The sequence below is a fragment of the Motacilla alba genome, chromosome Z, assembly GCF_015832195.1.
Source record: "Motacilla alba alba isolate MOTALB_02 chromosome Z, Motacilla_alba_V1.0_pri, whole genome shotgun sequence".
Classification (NCBI taxonomy): domain Eukaryota; kingdom Metazoa; phylum Chordata; class Aves; order Passeriformes; family Motacillidae; genus Motacilla; species Motacilla alba.
In genome coordinates this window covers 39,648,864-39,656,512 of record NC_052046.1, presented here as the reverse complement: position 1 = coordinate 39,656,512, position 7,649 = coordinate 39,648,864, and positions in this window count along the sequence as shown.

Sequence of the window (7,649 nt, the reverse complement as noted above, 5' to 3'; positions counted from 1 at the left end):
AGGGTGAAAAAATAAGATGAAAATTCTTGTAGGTTGACAAAAGGACAAAGAAGACCACTCACCCTTTACCGTCATGATCAAAACAGATTTTGGCATGGGGAAAATTGTTTCAGCTTATTGCCTTCAAAAAAGTAGAGCAGGATAGTGAGAAACAAAGACACAGGAAGGGGACTCAATAGGTCACCACATCTCTGTGTCATTGGCTGAAGCACTTCCTCCCACTCCTTCTTCACTGGCCTTGGTGTCTGCAGAGCTGTTGCTCTTACATATTCTCACTCCTCTCTCATACATCTGTGCAGCAACATTTGCACTTCTTAAACGTAATTTGCAGAAGCACCAACAGCAAGGCATGATGGACTCAGCCTGGCTGAGCAGTGTGTCTGTTTTGGAGCCAACTGAAACAAACTGGAGAGGTCTAATGTCTCCTCATAGAGGCCACACCAGTAGTTTGCCTCACCAGAACATGGGTACTTGAACCCAATGCACACCAATTTTTATGTTCAACATTTCTAATGGAACCTAGCAAAATGGTTCTCTAGCCACAGTCTCAATTTATTTAAAAAAATGTATAAGTCATTACCTTCTCTTTTAGGAAAAATGTCATATAGAGTGTATTATTAGGATAAGTATGAAAAAGAGCAAAAAAAGACCAATCCTTACTTTTTCTGGATTGACTTGGTTTAGGAAAACTAGCCTAACTTTGGAACAGGGTTATTTTAAGTCTTTTTTCAGAATTTCACATTCTCTTAGATGCGTCACAAGTTTATCTGGCTTAGGATGGACATCTGGTGTCAGTTAATATTTTCATATCACAGATAAAGAGGGCTAAGCATGGCTATTTTGTGCATAAAGAGCTTAAAAGATAACTAGGTAGAAAATTACGGTGGAAATTAGGTAGAAATCTAACTCTTCCTGCTCACCTTTCACAGATAACATTCAGTGTAATTCCTGGAGGAAAAACCTCTCCTAGAGACCACAAGGGCACCTGGCTGGAGGTGTGTGGCAGCTCATCTGTCTCCTGGCCTGTGTTCTTAGAGGAGACAGCTTAAGTCCAGCCTCACCTTGCAAAGCTATGCAAAACTATACAGCTTCTGCACTTCATGCCAGACAATACTGGAGACCTGCAAGTTAATGCTTGTTTGCAGTTTAGGACAAAGATTTGATCCCCCAAAATGCCCAAAATGGCAAAAACATTTCCAAATTATTGAAAGCTCTCGTGCAGATAAATCCAATATGCAGTCTGAGCAGTCTCCTATCCATTTAGAGATGTTATTGGCTCTCCATGTAGTATCCCCCAGTAGTCTGGGACTCTGATCCCTACAGGTGCAGGTTAAATGGAGACTTGTGATTTAGGTCTTCAGGCCAAGTTGAATTAGCATTGCCATTGTCATCTAGACACCAAACACTTTTATTCCAGGCTTTGGAGTTGGCTCATGATGTGTTTTACATCTGTTAATTTACTTTTAAGAAGGAGCTGACCTCAGCTTGTCACAGAAAAGCTGACAGCAAACTCAGCACAAGAGATTACAGTAGGCACCACTACTGTCTGCTTTCACAGTCATATAGCTTTGCAAGTGACTTTGAGTAGAAATTTTGTCACATATGTGGTGGGGGTGTCACTGTTCTTTGCTTTTTATAAAGGTTGAAGAAAACAGTTTTTTAAGCAGAATAACAACACAAAAAGGAGAAATTGAAAATAAAATAGAAGAAAAGTTGGGATGAAAGCAAAATTTTGGCTATCAGTTCATAAGATAAGCAGAGGAATACTTGTGCCCACAACACCCAATGGAACGTGGTAGCAAAACAGACTTGGGGAATCCACTGCAGTACAGTGAAGTGTGACTGATCACTGTCCACGCTGACGGACAAAGGAGAAATGCATTAGCAGCTGATAGGTGACTAGGAAAACATGCAAGAAATACTACCTATAATAGTGTTTTGGACATTTGAGTGTACAACTAGAGTATTGCCATGAATGGAAGCAAGGAAAATGAGCCCTAAATTTCCTTATTTACTGAAGTTATTTTTCCCATACCTTGGAGAGTAGAAAAGAAAATTACCTAGGATCCAGAAAAAATTTGCAATCGTGTAAAGTGGAAAGGCTGTGTGTGGGCCTGTTTGTAAATTCCACAGGAATTTCTCATTCCTAAGTCTTTGCTGCCACTATTAGTAGTATCTTTATAGTAGTAAACTTGCAAAGCTACTATGCTAAGAACAGTAATAGAATGAGTTTCTGTTGTTAGAGATTCTCCTGAAACCATATGCAAAGCAAAAGCATGAGCAGAAATATGCATTAAAACTCTTAAGATGTTGTTATCAAACAGCAGTGAGTGAATATGGTCCTTTAAACAATCATTAAGTGTCAGAGAGATGTTTGTATTTTTCTTAATGATTTTTTAATCTGTGTTAGGATTTGGAAATCCTTTTCTTTTCTTTTTATGGCATGACCCTATATAGTGAGCTGAATTTCAACCAAACAATTCTTTTTTTATCTGACTAATGTTTAATAAGTAAATAATGTGAGGGTTTTTCTGTTATATAAGGTTTGATGACAGCCATCAAATAATTTGTAAATTTTGATATAATTCTTCCTTTAAAAGTTGGATCAAATTATTGGTGATAATGAAATGTGTAGCTACAGATATTTAAAAAAAGTCCTTTTCTTAAATGAGCCATTTAAGCCATTAAAGCCATTTTCTTAAATGAGTAAGATGTGGTGGGCAGGAATAAGATAAGTGAATGAAAGAGAATGGTTTAGACACTTAATGATAAGAGCAAGCACTAAAAGTCTGGATCAAATAGATCAAAGCAAAGTCAACTAGGGGCTGAAGTAAATTGACTAAATACTGTGGTGGATAAAGCCTTCTATATCTATATTCCCGCAATTTTAAAAGTTTTAACAATTGCACTGTTAAAATAAGTTTTGTGGTTTCTGAGGACTTGCACTATGGAATTACTATTTCAGTGTTTCACTGGTCCATTGTGATTTAAGCCCATAGAATCTAAGGCACCTTAAGTTAGGAGCTTTTAAAAAAAAGACTTAAACAAACTTTTAAGGATTTGGTATGAGGTATGAAATTCAAACAAACTTAAAAGAGCAAATTAAGTCTATGTGTCTTTCAAGTGTGTCTTTACATTTATAGTATATGACAATTGGTGGCTATTCAGATGCTTAAGTGCCAGCAGTCAACACTGGGTATCCAAGATCCTTTTGAGCAGAAAGGATTTAAATAGATTTACTCTGAAAACAGTAGCTAGCAGTCCTGCTGTTCATCAAAAAATAGTCTAGATTCAGCTTTGTGAGCAGGTTGCATTTCCAATCAGGAAGGTTGGTACATGGCTAGAAGGAAAGAACTGAACTACCTCACATGAAACCCTTAGTGCTGCACAGCTGGAAAAGGAATGAGGACATTTGTTCTTCCTGTGCTTTTCTGTTTTTCTACTAAAGACTAATCCAACAGAGATCAGTGTGTTTTGTGACCTGCGTTTAACCTTTCTCTCCGAACTGGACAGAAAACACAATGAGGAAAGTAAGAGATGTGGACAATGTGGCTATGAAGAAAAGGGGCTTAGAGAAATGAACAATCTGAAATCCTGTATTTTCTCAAGGAGAGGAAACAATATGATTAGATGGTGTGAGTAACTTAAAACCTTGACAGGAAATACTTTTCACTTGAGTTTTTCTATGTATCTCAGCAAGAAAAAAGTGATTAAGTATGTCCTCATTGAAGGGATTTGTATGATTTTTAAGAGTTTTTTTTTTTATTTGTGCTTCAGTGTCAGTTTTTATTGTCCTTAATTTCCTTAAGAAGGCTGTTCTGACTGCCTCATTTCCAATTTTCAGCACTGTGCTGTATTTTGTGCTTACAAATTTTGTCTGCCAAGATCTCTTTAAAAGCAGTCTGACTTTTATAGTTTGTTAATACTACTTTCTTTTTCTCTTTCTTTTTGTTTATGAAGCCACTAGCTATCTTCATGTTAGACCACTTTGTATTAATAGACATGATTTTGAAAGACCGTTAAAATGGTAACTTCTACTTCTTTATGCACATAATATTGTTTTACATGATAATCCAAAAATCACCAAACTCCATAGCATGAAATGACTAAATACAGTTCAAGTGCAAGATGCAGAGAAATCTAAAGCAATAAATGGGTATGACTTCCTGAGAAAGTCTGAGAAAATTCTTTTTTGGAAGGAATAAGTTGCAAGAAATAAATACATGTATGGCAGGGTAACACCAGTTCCTTTATAATGCCACTTTCAACCGAGATTGAAGTTAGAGCACAGCAGGAATGATGTCCTCTCCTCAAAAGAAGGAATAAATATAACTTTCTGCATTTTTCCTCTCTGACAAAGTTTTGACTCTTGTAATTAAAAGTAAATTCAGGTTAAATCTGGAGAGCTGTTATCTGGCTAATTATGGTACTTTGTTGTAGTGTGTTTTGTTTTATTAATATGATTATTGTTTGATTTGTAATGTTCTTGTGCTGTCTTTTGGTCTCAGCCCTTTTCCCAGAACTTCCTTTACTCCTCCTGTCAGGAAATGGCAATCTAACCCCTAAAAATTGTCTTCTCTTGAGAAACTTCTCTATCAGTTTAGTATTTCTCTAAACTTCATTAGTTCACTGAAACTGTTCTTTTCTTTTGGGATTCTTCATTGGGCGATATTTGAATGCTCACCTTGTTTGTTATCTCTAGTTCTCCTGATTTGTTGAATTCTGTGTTGTCCCCTGTGACCCTTCCCCAGTATATAAGCTATTGTCTGCTCCGAGATCAGGGTCCTGGAGAAGCCAAAAGGGGAACTGTGACATCAAATAAACTACCCCAGGATCTGTGACTGCTGCTCCTGTTTTTGCGCTGTGCCTTTCCTGGGAGCTGGGGATCAGTGGAGCAGAGAGAGGAGGCTGTAGCTGCCCGTCACCATCTAGCCAGGAACTTAAAGAAATATCTTCTCAGTTTACACTTTTTTCTCCGTACATATCAGAACTATAGAACAGAATCTTTTATACTAGAAAAGGCTTCTAAAACCATTAAGTTAGCCCAGCACTTCAAGTCTGCCACTAAACTGTAACCCTAAGCACCATGTCTACATGTCTTTTAAAGCATTTCAGGGATGCTGACTCAACCACAGCCCTGGACAGACTGCTCCAGTTCTTGACAACCCTTTAGGTGAAGAATTTTTTCTAGTATGCAATCTAAACCTTGTCCAATCTCTTGTTATTTGGAAGGAGAGACTGACACTTGTCTCACACAACCTCCTTTCAGGTAGAAATCAACCAGGTCTCCTCAGCCTTCTTTCCTTGAATGACCCCAGCTCCTTCAGTTGCTCCTCACTGGTCTAGATTCTGGTCAAGATCCTTCATCATCTCTTTAGCCTGTTTCTGGACATGCTCCACCACTTCAACTTCTTTCTTGTCATAAGCGGCCCAGAACAGGACACATAACTCCAGGCGTGACCAGTGCCCAGTACAGACAGACAATCCCTGCCCTGATCCTGCTGATCCAGGCCAGGATGCCATTGGCCTTCTTGGCCACCTGGGCACTCCCTGGACATGTTAAGTCTTTTGTCAACCAGCATCCCTAGATCCTTTTCCACTGGGCAACTTTCCTCACTCTGCCCCACCCTGCAGCACTGGACGGGGTTGTTGTGACCCAAGGGCAGGACCTGACACTTGGCCTTATTGAACATAAAACAGGTGGCATCAGCCCATCAATCCATCTTGCCTAGATCCCTCTCCAGAGCTTTCCTCCCTCCAGCAGGTCAATACTCCCCACACAGCTAAGTCTCTGAATTTACTGAGGATGCACTATATTCCTTCATCCAGATGAAAGATATTGAACAGAATGGTCCAAGATAATGAAGTTCTACCATGGTAACAGCAAACAAATTAAATTATTCTGAAGTAACTAGTACTTGAAAATTCCAATCTCACAGTGAAAAACTGAGTTCATCATCTCTAAACTGTAATTGTTGCATATTTTCCCATAAGATGAATTCTATTTGAAAAACAGACTGTGAATTGTAATACTCATCCTTGACAATGTTCTGATGTTCGGACTGTTTAGTCTAAAATATTTGCTTATCAGTTTATGTGATACATCCAGATTTTCTTCTTGAATCTTCTGGCATTAAAGTTTATATTCTAACTGCAGTATTTAATGAAGACAATAATATTTTTCCTAGTGATTTTAAATTTTTTATTAAATGTATTTATTAAATGTGTATAAAAATGTTTTGTTTGTTACTTGTTTGATTAGGTTTTTTTTAATTTTAATCTTTGGTGTTTTTTGTTGTTGGGGTTTTGTCTCCAAAAGAGAAACAGTGCTGCAATAAGTCCATTCTCTTGAGTAAAATCTCAGGATGAAGGTTAGAAAATCTAAGATAGCATAATCTAAAACCAGATTAGGATGGGGAATTCCCATAAGTACTCAATTGAATAAAATATTTCAGTGTCCTATCCTCTTATTACATCTTTAGATTGCTAGAGGATAAAAAACATCTATCTGGTTATGGACATACTGTTTTTCGACATCAACACCAGGGTACTGGCAACTGTATTATTTCTAATTTGAGAATGTACAGGTGCTTAAATGTCCATTAAGCAGCACATAATTTTTCCCAAACTCTTCAAGAGATTGATAATTACTATATCATCTAGTAAAAAAGAAGGAGGATGGAGGGAAGAAATGTGTTGGTATTTTACCAAGCAACCATATAGCAATTACATTCAACTCTGAACATATTAAATTTCCCAATGCTGAAGGTTCATTAATTAATGTCAGTGTGAAACACCAAGGTGGTTTGTGTTTCTGGACACACTTCTTTTTTTCTTTTCTCTATATCCTCAAAAATGACCTTCAAAGAAAGTCATAATCTGCAAATAATGACAACTTCTACTTCATGTAGAGAATAAGCACTTAAACAAATTTCCTGCAGGTTTATAGTCACAGCTATGTAGGAGTGTTGTCATTGTTAAATACTGAGAAACAAAAGAGACCTGGAGTTAAATTAATCTACTTTATATATAGCTCCTACAATTTCTTTTGGTTTCATTTCAGTAACACACGTAGATATTAATAAAAAAGGAAAGACATAATTACAACTTCTCCTACAAAATGTAATTTAGCAGTCAGACTTTTAGCATGGTACATTTAATTTGTATATTTAACATGAACAGAGCCAATATATGTAAAGTGCAAACATTTACTCTATAATTTTTTTTCATTAAATTAATTGCTATGAAATGCTTTAGATTTTTTCTACAACTTTAAAAATCTCTATAAATAAGCACTTTAATGAAATACGTGGTATCTCTGCCTTCTCTACTTGTACAATAAAACTGAAATTATTAGGAACATTTCACCATTCTTTTCTATGAAATAAATGTTTCCATGAAATGAATGATGTGTCTTTTATCATGGAACCATTATCCCTTCACAAGACTTAAAACCAAGTTTCTAAGCAGATGTTACAATGAGACAAGGGACTGGCCTGCAAAGATGGGTGGAAACCTTGCAGATAAATGCTACAGTTTCCATGACATACCTCAGCATTTCCCTTTTGAAATATTCCAGGCTTCTGTAATGTTGCCAAACTGCATATATCAATCAAGCCTGAATTCAACACAGAGGATTAATCAAAATC